This window comes from Heteronotia binoei, chromosome 9, assembly GCF_032191835.1.
Source record: "Heteronotia binoei isolate CCM8104 ecotype False Entrance Well chromosome 9, APGP_CSIRO_Hbin_v1, whole genome shotgun sequence".
Lineage (NCBI taxonomy): Eukaryota > Metazoa > Chordata > Lepidosauria > Squamata > Gekkonidae > Heteronotia > Heteronotia binoei.
The window spans coordinates 65,598,729-65,617,125 of record NC_083231.1 but is presented as its reverse complement, the minus strand read 5'-3'; the positions used below and the strand labels follow the sequence as shown (position 1 = coordinate 65,617,125).

General features: G+C 38.7%; 1 protein-coding gene across 1 annotated transcript in view; it reads right to left on the bottom strand.

The window, feature by feature from the left end:
* The window catches only part of SLC7A11 (solute carrier family 7 member 11), a 121,357-nt gene that overhangs the window by 80,243 nt on the left and 22,717 nt on the right, over nt 1–18,397 (bottom strand). The window lies entirely within an intron of this gene.

Genomic DNA, 18,397 nt, shown 5'->3' with positions numbered 1-18,397 from the left:
TTGATTTAACCGTAGATTTCCATGTCATTTGAAAAATTAAAGACAAGATAAAATAATCATTCAAGTCCTCACAATTATGTCCCTGCAAAACATTGTCCTTAAGTTTAATGCTCACATTAATTTCCTCCAGCTTGCTGCTCTACTCATGATTTTCTCTAAAAAGAGGTCTCATATATGGAAGGAAAACTAGTAGCTTCCCCAGATCTTACAGCTTCCTTGACTTACACACACACACACAAAACGTAGCAGTGTCTGTTCAAAATGCAGGTCAGCAGTTATAAAAAGGAAGGGACTGACATTCTCTCCCTAATATTATGTCTCATTTACAGTCTGCAAACAGTTTATTCCTTTGGCAACTTGGAGAGCAGCTGTCGAAAGAGACATTGCTCCTATCTGGTAGCAGCAGTTGTATTTTCTGCTAGGCTTGCTAACCTCCAGGAAGGCCTGGAGAGCTCCAGGAATTAAAACTGATCTCCAGATGACTAAGATCAGTTGCCCTGGAGACAATGGATGCTATGGAGGGTGGCCTCTTTAGCATTATAGGCCACTTAGGTCCCACCCCTCCCTTTCACAGGCTCCATCCCCAAATATCCAGGGATTTCCCAACTTTCTGACAACCCTATTGTCTGCTGCCACTAAGCATTTTTTTCCCTCAATTTTAATCAGTGCTAGGAATAAGGACTGTTGTGGAGAAAAATACAATGGACTCTAGAAAGAGGCACTGGGTGAGTGCCCCCCCACCCCTGCTGTCTTCCCACTTGCCCACACAAGTGAAGACATTCACTCCCCCCACCCTTGGGGGTAGGGTTGCCAAGTCCAATTTAAGAAATATCTGTGGACTTTGGGGGTGGAGCCAGGAGACATTAGGGGTGGAGCCAAGATAAAGGCTGTGACAAGCATAATTGAACTCCAAAGGGAGTTCAGGCCATCACATTTAAAGGGATGGCACACCTTTTCAATGCCTTCCTTCCATAGGAAATAATGAAGGATACGGGCACCTTCTTTTGGGGCTCATAGAATTGGACCCCCTGGTCCAATCTTTTTGAAACTTGGGGGGTATTTTGGGGAGAGGCACTAGATGCTATACTGAAACTTTGGTGCCTCTACCTCAAAAAACAGCCCCCCCAGAGCCTCAGATACCCACTGATCAATTCTCTATTATTTTCTATGGGAATAAATCTCCCTAGGGAATAAAAGAGTTCCCAGAAGACATTTCCCTCCCCTCCCCCCGCTTTCTGATGACCCTGAAGTGGGGGGAGGGCCTCCAAACCGGGGGATCCCCTGCCCCCACCTGGGGATTGGCAACTCTACTTGGGGGGAGCCAAAGGGAGGAGCAAATGCATTCACTTGGGTAGGTAGCCAAGGAGAGCTAAATGACAACAAAGCTAAAACAGGAGTAGGAGTGGATTTGTACCTTCCCCTTCACTCGGCGCCTCAGAGAGGCTCACAATCTTCTTCCCTTCCTCTACCCACAACAGACACCCTGTGAGGTAGATGGGGCTGAGAGAGCTCTGAGAGAACTTGTAACTGACCCAAGGTCACACCAGCAGCTGCATGTGAAGGAGTGGGGAATCAAACCCGGTTCTCCCAGATTAGAGTCCATGCTCTTCACGACTACACCAAACTGGCTTTCTAATGAAGACAGCACTTCCTGCTCCCACACTAGAGCTGCTAACCTCTGTAAGAAAAAGCCCCCTACTTTTCATACATATGGACATCATGATCACAGTATGGTTGCCAGGGTGCCTGGAGTTTTCACTCGCACACATCTGCTCTAAGAAGTGGACTTTGCCCATGGTTTCTAAGGCTCATGTGGATACTACAAGCCTCAGCTTTGCAGCAGCATTCTACATCTCTGGATGGGTGTTAGCCAGAACTACAGACGAGCTTCCAGCTGCTCCTTGCTTGCACAATCTCAGCTGTTGCAGTGGAAGAAGCCACGCCGCCACAAACTGTACAGGCAAACAGTTTCCAGCCTGCTTTCATGAACCAAAGGCTAACACCACCAGAATCCATCTTGTTTTCCTGACTCCATTACAGCAAAGCAAGAGACTCACGTATCCAACAGCTGCTTCAACTTCTGCATAAGGCAATCAAGCTTATCTTAGGCGTGGATCCTGCCAGACTGCCTAAGCTTTTGTCCAACGGAACCCAAGACAAAGGATGGTGCCAAAGGAGGAGTAAAGAAGAGAAAGAACAGCTTCACTCAGAACCATAGTTATTGTATAGATCGGGTGCCATCTTAGTTATCAATTCAGCTACCTATTGTCACTTTTAGATAAGTTTGTATAGCTTGTTTTAATCCCCTCCACCCAGGACTCACTCATTTCTTGCCCAAACTGTCACACTGGAGCCTCCCCCTGCCCATTGTTACCTGGAAACCCAATCAGGTAACCAGGGCCAGGCCTGCTCATTGGCTGGATATGCGCATCCAATCGGGTACCCAGAATAGGCTGGCCACTGCCCACCACACAAGTCCAGCCCCTATGGTCACTTTGGAGCCTCCCCTTTTCTGAGGTAATGTACCATGTGGGTCAGCATCATGTACCATCTGATCACTTGTCATCCGCCTCTGAACCTCCTACCCTCTTAGGGATCAAGGTAGACTTTATAACCTCTTATAATTCTGCACATGTGCATCTTACAGTACCCCAATCCTGCTGTTTAGATACGCCCCCGATATCTGATCAGTTGATGGTCCCTTCCTCCAACTCCCTCATTTGTCACCATTGGAGCCTTCCTGAAAGACTACAATTGGTAATTATCACCCTGTTCGTCCATCCTTGTGTTACCTCTGTATATCTCTCTCTATTTTTATTAGGTCTGTATGTATGTTATATGTATCAGTTACCTTGTATGTGTGTGTTCTATAGTTTTCTGTAATAAAAGCATAATTGTTTTACTTAATTAGTGTCCTCTGTAAATTAAGCAAGAATTTCTGGAAGTCGAATCCTGTATACATAGATTTTAAATCCTTTTGAGTCAAAGTTGCCCACCTGTCAATTCCCCAACCTCTTTGGAGGGCATTTTGGCTTACACCTCCAAGTAAGGGCTGGATTTCTAGAATTACAACTAGATCTCCAGACTACTTAAATCATTTATTTATTTAAAATAAGAGTATCAGAGTACAGTATTACAGTACAGTTTCTTTTGCTTGGACAATGGAAAGAGAAGCAAAAAAAGTGAACAGGGACTTCCATAAGCCCCTGCCTCTGTGCAACTTTCAGCTCAGCTCTGGAAAGAAGGTATATTAGGGATTACCTGAATTTATATTGGCTTTATACCAGTGCAACTTCGCAGGTTTGTAAAAAAAAAAAAAAATAGGGAAATAATAATTTGAGAAAGGTGTTGAAGATAGAAACCCCCAAACTCTTCTAATTTTCAGAGTTCCTTGATGCCAGTGAATGGGTGTTACAACACAAGTCAAACGTCAAAAATGTTAATCCAGTTTATGTCAGTAACAAAGATGAATTGTGATATTTAAAACTGCAGCTTGACTGTCAGGTTCGTCAGAGTAGGCTATACTGACTCTGGCAGATCAATGGTCTGACTCAGGCTTCATGTGTTCTGCTATGCACACATTACATACCTGCCGTTTTAACACAGAGATTTGTTTCCAGCATATGAAGCTGTACCACAATGAGAGAAACAAAAACTTGGCACTTAGAAAACCCTGGGAGACAAACCTTCATGGACAGTTCATACTTTAGTATCTCTGTGCCTGATGTAATTGCTGAACAGGGACTCTGCTTGGCTCTCTATTATGAAACATCAAAATTCACAATTTAGTCTCACTTTTACATCTACCTGATTTACTTTAGATCCACCAGTGAGTATATCTTTGGTCAGAATGCCAGTGTCAGACACAAGTATATGATAAAAGGCAGGAGGGGAAGGAAGAAGCACTGATGCAGTGGATTGGATATAGTCCATTCTGGGAAAACTGCCATTCTGGAAAAACTGTGCCAACCTAGGAAGAATTTATTTGCACATCATTCGGTCTAAGTAATATTGGACTGTTTGATTGTTTATACTATCTGACTGCTGTTATTGCTTATACATTGACCTATTTAGACTGCTTCATTGTTTATACTTTCTGGTTTGGAATTTTTCACAGAAGTTATCTTTATTTACAAGAGGACTTTGGATTTTTTTTTTTGAAAACAATTTTATTATTCTGCAATATATTATATTAATACTTATCTATTATTAAAAATTCAGTACTAATACATTGCATTTTCCACCTCCCTCCCCCCCCCCCGTATTTGTGACCTCCACCAGTGCATTTTAATTAAAATACTAAAAAGAAATAAAAGGTAATTTTAACATTTTAAGAATCTTCATAAAAAATCTTATAACTATAATAAAATAAAAATAAGGAAAAAACCATTTACTATTATTATCATCCATCTTCATTATTATCCTTTAGTCCTTAGTCCTTATCATAAAATTAAGATTGAAGAAATATATATTCCCATAGTCTCATTTTTAACTATAATCCTTATCAAAATAATTGAAAAAAAGAAAGGGTATGATCACATTTTTTTAACTGAGTCCATTTACTATTCCCCTAGCGTTCAACTATTTTTCATTATCACCAAATGTCCTTTAACCTTCCATTGTTTTCAACATATTTCTGAAATTTTCTCCACTCATTCTTAAAGTTCTCTACATCATATTCTTTTAAGATTCTTGTAAGCTTGTCCATTTCACTCCAATATATAACTTTCATAATCTAGACCCACTTTTCTGGCATTTTGTCTTGCTTCCACATCTAAGCATATAATGTCCGTGCAGCTGAAAGCATGTCAGCGTTTTTTCATCTGCCAAGTCGGCGTTTTTTCATCTGAAGCGGGCAAGGCAGTTGGCTCCCTTCCTGGAGCACCGGGACCTAGCAACAGTTATCCATGCAACGGTCACCTCAAGATTGGATTACTGTATTGCCCTCTACATGGGGCTGCCTCTGTGCCGAACCCGGAGGTTGCAGCTGGTGCAGAACGCGGTGGCTAGGCTGTTATTGGGGCTCCCAAAGTGGGAGCACATACAGTCGGGGCTACGCGGACTGCACTGGTTGCCAGTTACTTACCGGGTTCGTTACAAAGTGCTGGTTATTACCTTTAAAGCCCTATATGGCCGAGGACCTGCCTACCTGAGGGACTGTCTTTCCCCATACGAACCACAGAGAGCACTGAGGTCAGCAGGGAAGAACCAGCTGGCTATCCCCGGACCAAAGGAGGCAAAACTACAAAATACTCGCACACGGGCCTTCTCTATCGCAGCTCCACACCTATGGAACCAGCTCCCAGAAGAAGTGCGAGCCCTGCGGAGACTTCACCAGTTCCACAGGGCCTGCAAGACCACCCTTTTCAGGATGGCCTTTGCCGGCTGAGCGACTGATGCTAGGTGACTTCTATCACCATTATTCTTATGAACAGAATTAGCACCTGAAATGTATTTGTTTAAATTCGAATGTTTTTAAGATTAATGTGATTTTAAACCTTTGTATAATTATATGGATATGTTGTTAGCCGCCCGAGCCTGCTTCGGCAGGGAGGGCGGGATGTAAATAAAATTTTATAATTTTTTTATTATGTACCAAATTATCGTTCTGTTTTGTTTTGGAAATTTTTCCATTTGTAATCCCAACAAAAAGATTTCTGGTTCCTTCTTAATGTGATAACCCAAAATTTTTTGAGATCTCTTGTTGAATCATTTGCCAAAATTGCTTTGCCATTTCACAAGACCACTGCATATGGCAGAAAGATCCTTCATGTTTTTTACATTTCCAACATCTATCCAACACCTGATTATTCATTTTTGACAGTTTCTTAGGTGTCATGTACCACCTATAAAGCATTTTAAAAGTTTTCTTTAATATTATTACATGTCGATATCTTCATAGAGTTCTTCCATAAGTACTCCCTTTGTTCCATCTGAATGTCTTTATTTATATTTATCGCCCATTTTATCATTTGAGATTTAACTACTTCATCTTCTGTAGACCATTTCAATAATAGTTTATACATTTTTGAAATCAATTTTTCATTATCACCAAACAGCATTCTCCCCAGTTCTGTTTGTTCTTGTCTTACACCATCATTTTTAATATCCTTTTCAAGCAAACTCTTAATTTGTTGCAATTAAAACCAATTATACTTATATTCTAATTCTTCCGCCGATTTTAATTCCACCTTACCGCCATGTATTTTTAACAATTGTTTATATGATAACCATTTCTCTCCATTCATATCTGAATATAACTTTATTACTTCTGATGGCACAATCCAAAGCGGTTTCCCCTCATTCCTGTATCTTTTGTATTTAAAACTGAAATAAGTAAATTATGGTTTTATATGTTTTATTGGACTGATTGCATTGTATAATGTTGTGAGCCGCCCTGAGTCCACTTGCGGAGAGGGCGGGATATAAATTGAATGTAATAATAATAATAATAATAATTTCGACCAAGTTTTTAACAGATTACTTCTTATATAATGATGTAAGAAGAAGCCATCCATCTTACTTATCCCATAACACAGATATGCATGCCAGCCAAAAACATTTCCATGGCCTTCTAATGTTAATAATTTTCTATTTAGTAATGTCATCCATTCCTTGATCCACACCAAACAAACTGCATCATTGTACAACTTTAAATCCGGCAATTGGAAGCCTCCCCTTTCTTTTGCGTCGGTCAAAATTTTCATTTTAATTCTTGGTTTCTTGCCAGCCCATACAAATTCTGAGAGTTTCCTTTCCCATTTATCAAATTGTTTATTGTCCTTCGCTATTGGAATTGTTTGAAACAAGAACATAATTCTTGGTAACACATTCATTTTAATTGCGGAAATTCTGCCTAGTATAGACAGATTCAATTTATTCCATTTTAATAAGTCTCCATCAATTTTCCGCCAAAGCTTCTCATAGTTGTTTTTATACAAGTCAATGTTTTTTGTTGTAATTTCTACACCTAGATATTTTACTTTGGAGGTCACTTCACACTCTGTTAATCTTTGTAGTTCCTCCTATTTATTCTTTGACATATTTTTACACAAAATTTTTGATTTCTCTTTATTTATATAGAAGCCTGCCAGCTCTCCATATTCTTGTATCTTATGAAGCAACAATGGTGTAACTTGAGTTGGATTTTCATTTATAAACATTACATCATCTGCAAAGCTCTGCATTTATAGGAAAGACCTTTCAATTTCAGTCCCTCTGTCTCTTTGTCTTCTTGAATTCGCATAAGCAATACCTTTAAAGTCATTATAAATATCAATGGAGGGCAACCTTGTCTTGTTCCTTTACTGATTATCATTTTTTCTGTCAGATCTGCATTTTTATAGAGTCTTGCTTGTTGTTCAGTATATATCGCCTTCACCATTCTTACAAAATCTTCTCCCAGTCTCAGCTTCTCCATCACTGCAAACATAAAGTCCCAATGCAAATGCTTTCTCTGCATCTGCAAAAAATAATGCTACTTCTTTTTCAGGATGTTTCTCATAATATTCAATAATGTCTATAACCATTCTGATGTTATCTCTAATTTGCCTCCTGGGAAGAAATCCTGCTTGCTCGTCTTTAATAAAATTATTCAAATGCTGTTTAAGGTGTTCTGCTAATATTCTAGCATATATTTTATAGTCATTGTTAAGTAATAAATTAGTCTGTAATTTTTTACGTTCGTGGCGTCTCTGTCTTCTTTCGGTATCAACAAAATTACTGCTTCTTTCCAAGTATTAGATATTTTCCCATCTATTCTTATAGTATTCATCAACTTCTGAAGTTTTGGTAGTAGGGCCTCCATGAGGACTTTATAAAATTTTGCTGTGAAACCATCTGGACCGGGTGCTTTTCCCAATATCATTAAATTAACTGCCGCCTCTATTTCTTCCTTTCCAATTGGTTCATTTAATACCTTCTCCATATTTTCAGTTAAGGGATTTGCATTTATTTTCTGTAAGTATGCGTCAATCTTTTCCTTGTCCACCACTTGACGTTTAAACGACTTGGCATAATATTTATACAATTCTCTTTTGATTCCTTCCTGGTCAACAATTTCCTTGCCTCCCAAAATAATTTTATTAATAACTTTATTCTCCTTTTTTTTTTTCATTTGCCAGGCCAAGTATTTTCCAGGTTTATTCACTCCTTCAAAAGATTTCTGTTGAAGTCTTTTTAGATTCCATTCCACTTCTTTATTAAACAAATGTCTCAGTTGACTTTGTAATATTGTAATCTCCCTTATAATTTTCTTTTTCCCAGGCCTCTTTTTAAGGTCCTTCTCCTTCTTTCCAATCTCTTTTTGTAAGTCTATCATTTGTTTGTCTTTGACATTTTTATCTTTATTGTTCAATGTATTTTTCGGTCCATTGGACGCTCCGGACCATTAGACGCAGGTGCCTGGCTGGGAGACAAGCGGCGAGATCGCTCCCTCCGCCCCACCACAAACCCAGCACTTCACAGGGAGTGATCTCGCTGCTTGTCTCCCAGCCAGGCACGCAGGCGCCGGCATGCTTCCCCAGTGCTTGCGTGCCTGGCTGGGAGACAAGTGGCGAGATCACTCCCTGCGAAGTGCTGGGTTTGCGATGGGGGCAGAGAGAGCGATCTCGCCGCTTGTCTCCCAGCAAGGCACGCAGGCACAGAGGAAGCACCCGCCCCCTCCGCAAACCCAGCGCTTTGCAAAGCGCTGGGCTGTGGAGGGGGCGGCGTGCTTTTCCCCTGCCTGCCTGGCTTCAGCTGATGCTTACAGCAAGCGCCAGGATCGCTCCCTCCACCCTCCGATCCCAGCGCTTGCTGAAAGCAGCAGCTGAAGCCAGGCAGAGGAAGCAACCGCCCCCTCCGCAAACCCAGCGCTTCGCAAAGCACTGGGCTGTGGAGGGGGCGGCGTGCTTTCCCCCTGCCTGCCTGCCTGGCTTCAGCTGATGCTTACAGCAAGCGCCAGGATGGCTCCCTCCACCCTCCGATCCCAGTGCTTGCTGAAAGCAGCAGCTGAAGCCAGGCAGAGGAAGCACCCACCCCCTCCGCAAACCCAGCGCTTTGCAAAGCGCTGGGCTGTGGAGGGGGCGGCGTGCTTTCCCCCTGCCTGCCTGCCTGGCTTCAGCTGATGCTTACAGCAAGCGCCAGGATCACTCCCTCCACCCTCCAATCCCAGCGCTTGCTGAAAGCAGCAGCTGAAGCCAGGCGGAGGAAGCACCCGCCCCCTCCGCAAACCCAGCGCTTCGCGAGCGCCGGCTGTGGAGGGGGCGGCGTGCTTTCTCCCTGCCTGTTTGCATGGCTTCAGTGCTGATGCTTAAAGCAAGCGCTGGGATCGGAGGGCGGAGGGAGCGATCCTGGTGCTTGCTGTAAGCGTCAGAGCTGGAGCCAAGCAGGCAGGCGCGGGGAAGCGCCGGGACGGAGGCAGCGGATCCCCCCCCCGGAGGAAGGTACGTACGGTACCTTCGCTCCATAAGACGCACACACTTTTTACCCCACTTTTTTTTGGGGGGAGTGCGTCTTATGGTGCGAAAAATACGGTAATTAGGATGCCCCTCATTACCGCTTTATATGCATCCCACACCATTTGAAATTGAATGTCCTCATTTTCATTTATTTGAAAGATTTAGTCTCCTTTTCCAGAGAGTCTACTACTACCTTTTTCTGCAGCAAATCTTCATTTATCCGCCATCTTGAAGTCTTTTTATGGGTTTTGCAGACCACATTAATGGATTATGGTCTGCCCCTATTTTAGGAAGAATCTCTATTTTTTTCATTATAAGTCCCAGATTTTTTGTAATCCATAACATATCAATTCTTGAGAAAGAATTATGTCTTGCTGAAAAGAAAGTGTAGTCACGTTCTTTGGGGTTAAATTCCCTCCATGCCTCCAGACTTTCTTTATATAAACAATTTTATTAGTAACATATGGTAGCAGAACTATATCTACAACTTATAAAAAGCTTAAGATAAAAGAAAGATCTTTCTACCCCATATCTTACTTTCCCCCCACCCCTCCCTCCGTTACTTGACCCCCGCCAGTGTTATTTTCTTTTAAAAAACAAGTATTAAAGGTACCCTTAACTATTAAGAAAAAACAAAAAAAACCCCCAAAAGTTATATTCTTATTTTAAAAATCTTAATCCTCATCAAAGATTGTCCAATGTCCTTTTATTTTCCACTCTTTTTCTACGTATCTTCTGAATTTCTTCCACTCCAACTTAAAAAGTTCCAAATCATAGTCTCTTAGTTTTCTTGTTAATTTGTCCATTTCACTCCATGACATAACTTTTGTAATCCAATCCCATTTCTCTGGTATTTTTTCTTGCTTCCACAGCTGCGCATACAATGTCCTAGCAGCTGAGAGCAAGTACCATATTAAAGTTCTATCTTCTTTTGGGAATTTTTCCATTTGTAATCCCAGCAGAAAAGTCTCTGCCACTTTGTTGAATTCATATCCCAAAATCTTAGAAATCTCTTGCTGAATCATCTGCCAAAACATTTTAGCCCTTTCGCAAGTCCACCACATATGGTAGAAAGAGCCTTCATGCTTTTTGCATTTCCAACACCTATCTGGCATCTTGTTGTTCATCTTTGCTAATTTTTTTGGAGTCATATACCATCTATACATCATCTTAAAACAGTTTTCTTTAATACTATGACATGTTGCAAGTTTCATAGAATTTTTCCACAAATATTCCCAAGATTCCATCTTTATTTCTTTATTTACATTAATTGCCCATTTTATCATCTGAGATTTCACTACTTCATCTTCTGTAGACCATTGTAAAAGTAATTTGTATACTTTTGAAATTAATTTCTCATTATCTCCAAGCAGAACTCTTTCCATTTCTGTTTGCTCCTTACTTATTCCTTCAGTTTTGATATCATTCTCCACCAAACTTTTTATTTGTTGCATTTGAAACCAATCATATTTGTAACTCAGTTCTTCTGCAGTTTTCAGTTCTATTTTCCCACTTTGTATTTTTAGTAGCTGATTGTATGATAGCCGTTTTTCTTTGGCTGTTTTGGCCGTTATCTTTATCACTTCAGCTGGCACTATCCACAAAGGTCTCCTCTCATCACCATATTTCTTATACTTTATCCATACATTTAGTAGATTACTTCTTATATAATGGTGAGAGAAAAGGCCATCCATCTTCTTTTTTCCGTAATACAAGTATGCATGCCAGCCGAATTTTTTTCCATGGCCTTCCAGCACTAAAAGTTTTTTATTTAACAATGTTATCCATTCTTTCATCCATACTAAACAAACTGCTTCATGATACAATTTCAAATCTGGTAATTGAAATCCACCTCTCTCTTTTGCATCTGTCAAAATTTTCATTTTAATTCTTGGTTTCTTCCCGGCCCACACAAATTCTGAAATTTTCCTTCGCCATTTATCAAACTGTTTAGCATCTTTCACAATAGGGATAGTTTGAAACAGATACATAATCCTTGGTAGAATATTCATTTTTATTGCAGCTATTCTGCCCAACAATGACAATTTGAGCTTGTTCCACTTTAGCATATCTTCCTCTATTCTACGCCATAGCTTCTCATAGTTATTCTTGAACAAATCAATATTTTTCATTGTTATCTCTACCCCTAGGTATTTTACCTTAGAGGTAACTTCACAACCCGTTAGTCTTTGTAATTCTTGTTGTCTATTTACCTGCATATTCTTGCACAAAATTTTTGATTTTTCTTTATTTATATAAAGTCCCGCCAACTCCCCAAACTCTTGTATTCTCATTAATAACAAAGGTGTAGCTTGTATGGGATTTTCATTTATAAACATTATATCATCAGCAAATGCTCTGTACTTATAGATATATCCTTTTATTTGTAACACTTCTAAATTTTTTTCTTCTTGGATCTGCATCAATAAAATTTCAAGAGTCATTATGAACAACAATGGTGAAAGCGGGCAACCTTGTCTAGTACCTTTACTGATTTTCATTTCATCTGTAAGATCTGCATTAACACACAACCTTGCCCTTTGTTCAGAATATATTGCCTTTATCATTCTTATAAAACTTTCTCCAAGCTCCATTTTTTCCATCACTGCAAACATAAAGTCCCAGTTTAAATTATCAAATGCTTTCTCTGCATCCGCAAAGAATAATGCTACTTCTTTTTCTGGATGTCTTTCATAATATTCTACAATATTTACAACAGTTCTAATATTGTCTCTTATTTGTCTTTTGGGAAGAAAACCAGCTTGATCTTCCTTTATAAAGTTTATCAAATGTTGCTTAAGTCGTTCTGCCAGAATTCTTGTAAATATTTTATAATCATTATTCAAAAGCGAAATTGGTCTGTAATTTTTCACATTTGTGGCATCTCTATCTTCTTTAGGTATCAAAGAAATAACGGCTTCTTTCCATGTATTTGGTACCTTCCCTTTGGTTCTTATTACATTCATCAGCTTCTGCAATTTTGGTATTCATTCTTCCTTAAAATTTTTAAAGTATTTAGCTGTATATCCATCTGGCCCGGGAGCTTTGTCATTTTTCATCGCGTTGATTGCTGCTTCAATTTCTATTTTTTCAATTGGATCATTCAAAACTTTTCTCATATTTTCAGTTAGGGGCTCAATTTTTATTTTTTGTAGATATTCATCTATCTTTTCTCTCTTTACTTTAGCACCTTTAAACAACTTGGCATAGTACTTAAAAAATTCTCTTTTTATTCCCTCTTGAGTAACTACTTCTCTTTCATCTATCACAATTCTACTAATTATTTTGTTTTCTCTCTTTTTCTTCAGTTGCCATGCCAAATACTTCCCCGTCTTATTTGCCCCTTCAAACGATTTCTGCTGAAGCCTTTTCAGGTTCCATTCCACTTCTTTGTTTAACAAATGTCTTAATTGAGTTTGTAATATCGAAATTTCCCTTAGAATTTTCTTTTTCCCTGGTCTTTTCCTCAGCTCCCCTTCTTTTTTCTTTATTTCATTTTGAATGTCCAATAATTGTTTTTCTTTTTTCCTTTTGTCTTTATTATTCAGAGTAATCAACAACCCTCTCATTACTGCTTTATAAGCATCCCAGACCATCTGAAAGTCAATATCTTCTTTGTCATTCACTTGGAAAAATTCCTTAGTTTCTTTTCCTAGAAATGTCACTGTTTCTTTGCTCTGTAGCAAATCTTCATTCAGTCTCCATCTTCTTAATCTTTTGGACAATTTTGTAATCCACATTATTGGGTTATGATCAGCCCCAATTTTAGGTAAAATCTCTATCTTCCTTGTTATGAGGCCTAAGTCTCTAGTTCCCCACAGCATGTCAATTCTAGAAAAAGTCTTATGTCTTGCAGAAAAAAAAGTATAGTCCCGCACTTCAGGATTAAACTTCCTCCATATGTCTTCTAAGTTTTCTTGTTTAACTAATTCAAAGAAAGACTTTGGCAGTTTCCCTTCTTTCCCATCATTTTTTTTCCCTCCAGATCTATCCAATGAGTTCTCGACTGTTCCATTAAAATCTCCCATTAAGAGTATTTGATCGTAAGTCAACTCTTCTAACTGTTGTACAATGTCCTTAAAAAAAACATCCTTTGCACCGTTGGGTGCATATAGTCCCAATAACAACGTTTTTTTCCCACTTAATATTATCTCAACTGCTACAAATCTTCCATCTTTATCTTTAAATACTAACTTTGGCTCCAGATCTTGTTTAATATAAAAAACTACTCCCCTTTTCTTCTGTTCAGCTAACGAAAAAAATTCCATTCCCAACTGTTTGTTCCATAAAAATTTATAATCCTTTTGTTTAATATGTACTTCTTGCAAACAAATTATATTACAATTTTGCTTCTTGATCCAATGAAATGTTGCCCTTCTTTTTTGTGGTGAATTTAGTCCATTAATGTTCCAAGACAGTAATTTGTAATCCATCATGGTGCAAATTCTTTATTTTCTTCAAAAAATCTCCTCAGCTCCCGGGCACTTGTAATTGTGACTCTCTTCCCCTGAAGTTCAAAGCTCAAACCTTCGGGAATTATCCATCTGTACCTTGTGCCATTGTCTTTCAGTTTTTCTGTCAACTTTTTGTATGTTCTCCTGTCGTTTATCACTTGTCTTGGCAGCTCCTTCATAATTCTCACTCTACTGCCTCCTACTATCAGTGACTTTTCAAAGTTTTTATTCATGATCCTTCCCACCATTTCCTTTGTCATATATCTTACAACAACATCTCTTGGTAGATTGGTGGTTTTTTTTTTTGGCAAAAAGCGAGTTAACTCTATACATGTGATCATACATAGTTTTAGTCTCATCAGGGTCTTCATCTAAAAATTCTGCAATTATTTTTATTATATATCCTTTCAAATCACCATTCTCTTCTTCAGGTACTCCTCTCAGACGTATCTGATTTTCCATTAATTTGCAGTCGTGAATTGTCACTTTCTTGAACTTTCAACAAGGTGGTATCATGTACTTTAACTTTCTCTTCCACCTCCTGCACTTTCTTAGCTGTTTCCTCAGGTTTTTTTTAGATCATCCACTTCTTTTTTAATCTCTGTAACAAGTTCTTCCTTTAATTCATCTATCATTTTCTTAACTCCTTTCATGATTCTGGCTTCCATGGCCTCCATTTGGTCCTGCATTTTCTCTAATGAAAGAGCCCTTGTTCGGGGCTGCCTGGGTTCAGACATTTAGGCAAAAAACAAAGGGATAAAAGAAATAAAAATACCAAAAATTTCGGTCTCACAAATTACAAGCTTAACTACCAAATTCAAAAGATCTAAATTTACTCTCTTAGTTAAACTTTATTCTGTCTTCTTCTGAGCTTCCCAGGCCCAGATATAAATTTTTAAAGATTTTTTTCCCTTTAAAAAATGACAAAATTTTTAACCTCACCAATCTGAAATCTGACAGTCAGGTTCAATAGAGTAGGGCTTGCCCTTTCCAGCAAGCCCAATTTCGCTGGTTTCTGAGCCCCCAAAGTCAAGATATTTATCAAAAAAGTCTTTAAAATTTCCAAAATGGCGGCCGCGATTTTTGCTCCTTTTTTAAAAAAACTTTCCCTTTTAAAATCACCCCAGGAGCCCACAAATAATGTAGTCAATAGTTCCTGTCTTCTTACCCTTTTTCCAGTTGATTCTGTCAATTTTTAAAGTCCCAAATCTTTTAAAAACAATGTTTTAAATTAGATCTCCCAGCAATGGCTGCCGATGTTTCTCTATGGTATAGAGTAGGCTTTTTTCTTTACTGCTTCCTGCCTCTGTCACCATCAACTCTCATGGAGATCTCACGATACTTGACGTACTTCCTGTCTTGCTCAGAAGTGTTGCAGGTCTGTTCCAGTGTATTCCAGTGCGACGTGGCTGTTTTCTTTTCCAAAACCGCAAGGTAGACTAAACATTAATCGCTTTTCAGTTTTTAGCAGTTTTTAGCACTGTCCTTTATATTTAAACAATCCAAACTTCACCCTTTCCTTCTTCTACTTGCAAGCTTTATATTTTTTTCTTTTCCCCACCTTTAATATGTCCCTTTAAGCTATAAATAGCTCCGAAGTGAAAAGAGAACTTCTGTACCTTTTTCTCCACTTATCCAAGTTCCACTGGTCTTCCAAAGCTTTAGTTGTTTAGAAATGTCCAAGAAGGTTAGGATCCTGACAAGCTTATGTCAAATCAATGACTCTGAAAAGTCTTGCAGACGTTGACTATGCAAACTTCCTGAGACCCCTCAAAGCCTCAAAAAAAAACCCTTCAGGGCTTCTTTTCAGCCAAGGTAAATCTCTTATCAAAGTTTCTGTGCAAGTCTTGGACCTTTCTCTCACTGAGAAAGGTAGGCAGTGGGCTTTGATTTGCCCTCTACTACCCCGAACAAAACTTTCAGCCTGCTCCCATTACAAGAGACAGTTCAGCTCGGCATTTTCCTTCCCCGGAAGTCCCATGCCTCCAGACTTTCTTGTTTAACTAGTTCAAAAAATGACTTTGGTAGTTTTCCTTTGTTATTTTTTTCCCCAGATCTGTCCAAAATATTTTTAAAACCTCCTAGTAACATAATTTGCTCATATATCACTTGATCTAATTGTTGCATAATGTCCTTAAAGAAAGAGTCTTTTGCTCCATTTGGGGCATACAGTTCCAATAACAAAGTTCTTTTATGGTTCAACATCACTTCCACTGCAATAAATCTACCATCATCATCTTTAAAAAATCAGCTTTGGGTCTAGTTCTTGCTTCACATAAAAAACCACACCCCTTTTTCTCCTTAGCCAATGAACAAAATTCCACACCAAGTTGCTTATTCCATAAAAATTTATAATCCATTTGTTTAATGTGTACTTCTTGTAGGCAAATTATATTACATTTTTGCTTCCCAATCCAATGAAAAATTGGCCTTTTTTGTGGTGAATTAAGCCTATTTACATTCCAAGATATTAATTTGTAATCCATCATGGTTTTCTATTTTTAATCTGTACCCCCAAATTCTTTATCATATCTTGAGTACTTGTGATGGTAAATCTCTCTCCTTTGTATTCAAAACTTAGGCCCTCTGTAAGTATCCATCTGTATCTCATTTCACTTTCTCTCAGCTTGTCAGTCAGTTTTTTATACAATCTTCTGTCATTTATAACTTTCCTTGGCAATTGTTTCATGATTCTTACACGACTGCCATCCACCTCCAGTTTATTTTCAAATTGTTTACTTAGAATCCTACCCACCAAATCTCTTGTCACAAATCTCACTACCACATCCCTTGGTAGTTTATTTCTCCTTGCATAGTCTGAATTAACCCTGTAAATATAGTCATAAAAATAACTGGTTTCATCAGGGTCATCTCCCAAAAATTCAGCAATGATTTTTATTATATATGTCCTTAAATCAGTCTCATCAGATTCAGGCACCCCTCTCAAACGTATCTGATTTTCCATAAATTTACAGTCTTGTAGTACTGCTTTCTCCTGCATTTTTTTAACAGTGGAATCCACTGTGTTGATTCTTGCATCATGGTCTTTCACCTTTTCTTCAATTTCTTGCATTTTCTTTAACACTGCTTGGGAATCTTTTCTGAGAACTTCTATATCTTTTTTTAATTCCTTCTTACATTCAGTTATAGAATCTTTTATCGCTTTAACCAATCTTGCTTCCATGGCATCCATTTGATCTTGTATTTTAGACATTTTTGCTTCTTCAAGTGACCTAGCCCTCATATGAATCTGCTTTACTCCTGATTTGTGGACAGACATCACTGCCTTCCCGTTGTAAAAATAGGCTTCAAAGTTGACCTCACCAAATCAATTTTTAATTATACAGTCTTATAGATTGGAGCATGCCCTTTCAGATGAGCCCAAAATCGCCGTTCCCAGAAGCTCCTAAGTTGAGATATTAATTTTTTTAAATTTTTATTGTCTTCAAAATGGCATCTGCGGTTTTTCTGCCCCTTTTAAAAGAATTTTTCTTTTTCTTCTAGAGTACTCCAAAATTAGTTCAAATCATACAATCCAATAAATGTAAGCTTCTAATGATAACATTTACCGGCTCTGCTAATTTTAAAAATCCCATTGTCTTTTTAAAAAATTTTAAACTTTTGACTTTCTTTCAATGGCCGCCGATATTTCTCTATGATTATAGTCCTAGAGAGGGCTAGGAGGCTAGAAGTTTTCCCTTCTCTTAATGGCCGCTTCCTTCCTTTCTTGCCATGAAGTCTTGTTTTCTATAGTTAAGAAATCTCACGCAACTTCTATGACGCCACTTCCTGTGACGTCCTGTTGATCAGCAGTTCTGTTTCAGAGGGAGTTGTCCAGCCCGACCACAGGTATGCATAACAATATTTATTCTTCCTCTTTTAACCTTGGTTCTCTAATTTTCTTAGTCCCAAATTTACCCCCTCCTTTGTCTTCTTTACTTTAAAATAACATAGATGAATCCAGACCTTGCTGTTCACTCCTAACTCCCCATGTTTTTGTTTTGTGTTTCGTGAGTATTCTATTGTGGCTTTGTAGTTTGACATGAAGGGGGTAAAGATATAACATTACAACATACAGGCTTGCTTTTGTATCTACATTTGTCTGATCAGCCAGCTGCATAATCTTCCTAACTATAATGGTAGCTTGTCAACTAAAGCCCAAAGGCAGAGGTGGGTAGCATAATCCTTGGAAAGGCAGGCATTGTAAACAAGGTATCTCAATCATGAGAAAGACTAAATACACATGAAGTTGCCGTATACCAAATCAGACCATTTGCCCATCAAAGTCAGTACTGTCTACTCAGACTGGCAGCAGCTCTCTAAGGAATTAGGCTGCGTTCTTTCACATCACCTACTGCTTGGGTAGTACCAGGGTAGTACTGGGAAAGCCATTAGGCCTTCAGGTTTGACGATCACATCCCTTATGAATATACAGTGAAGGTAAAGAATTGGTTTGTAATGCTGTGGACCAAGATTTTCGTTTGAGCCACCATTGTAACGGTC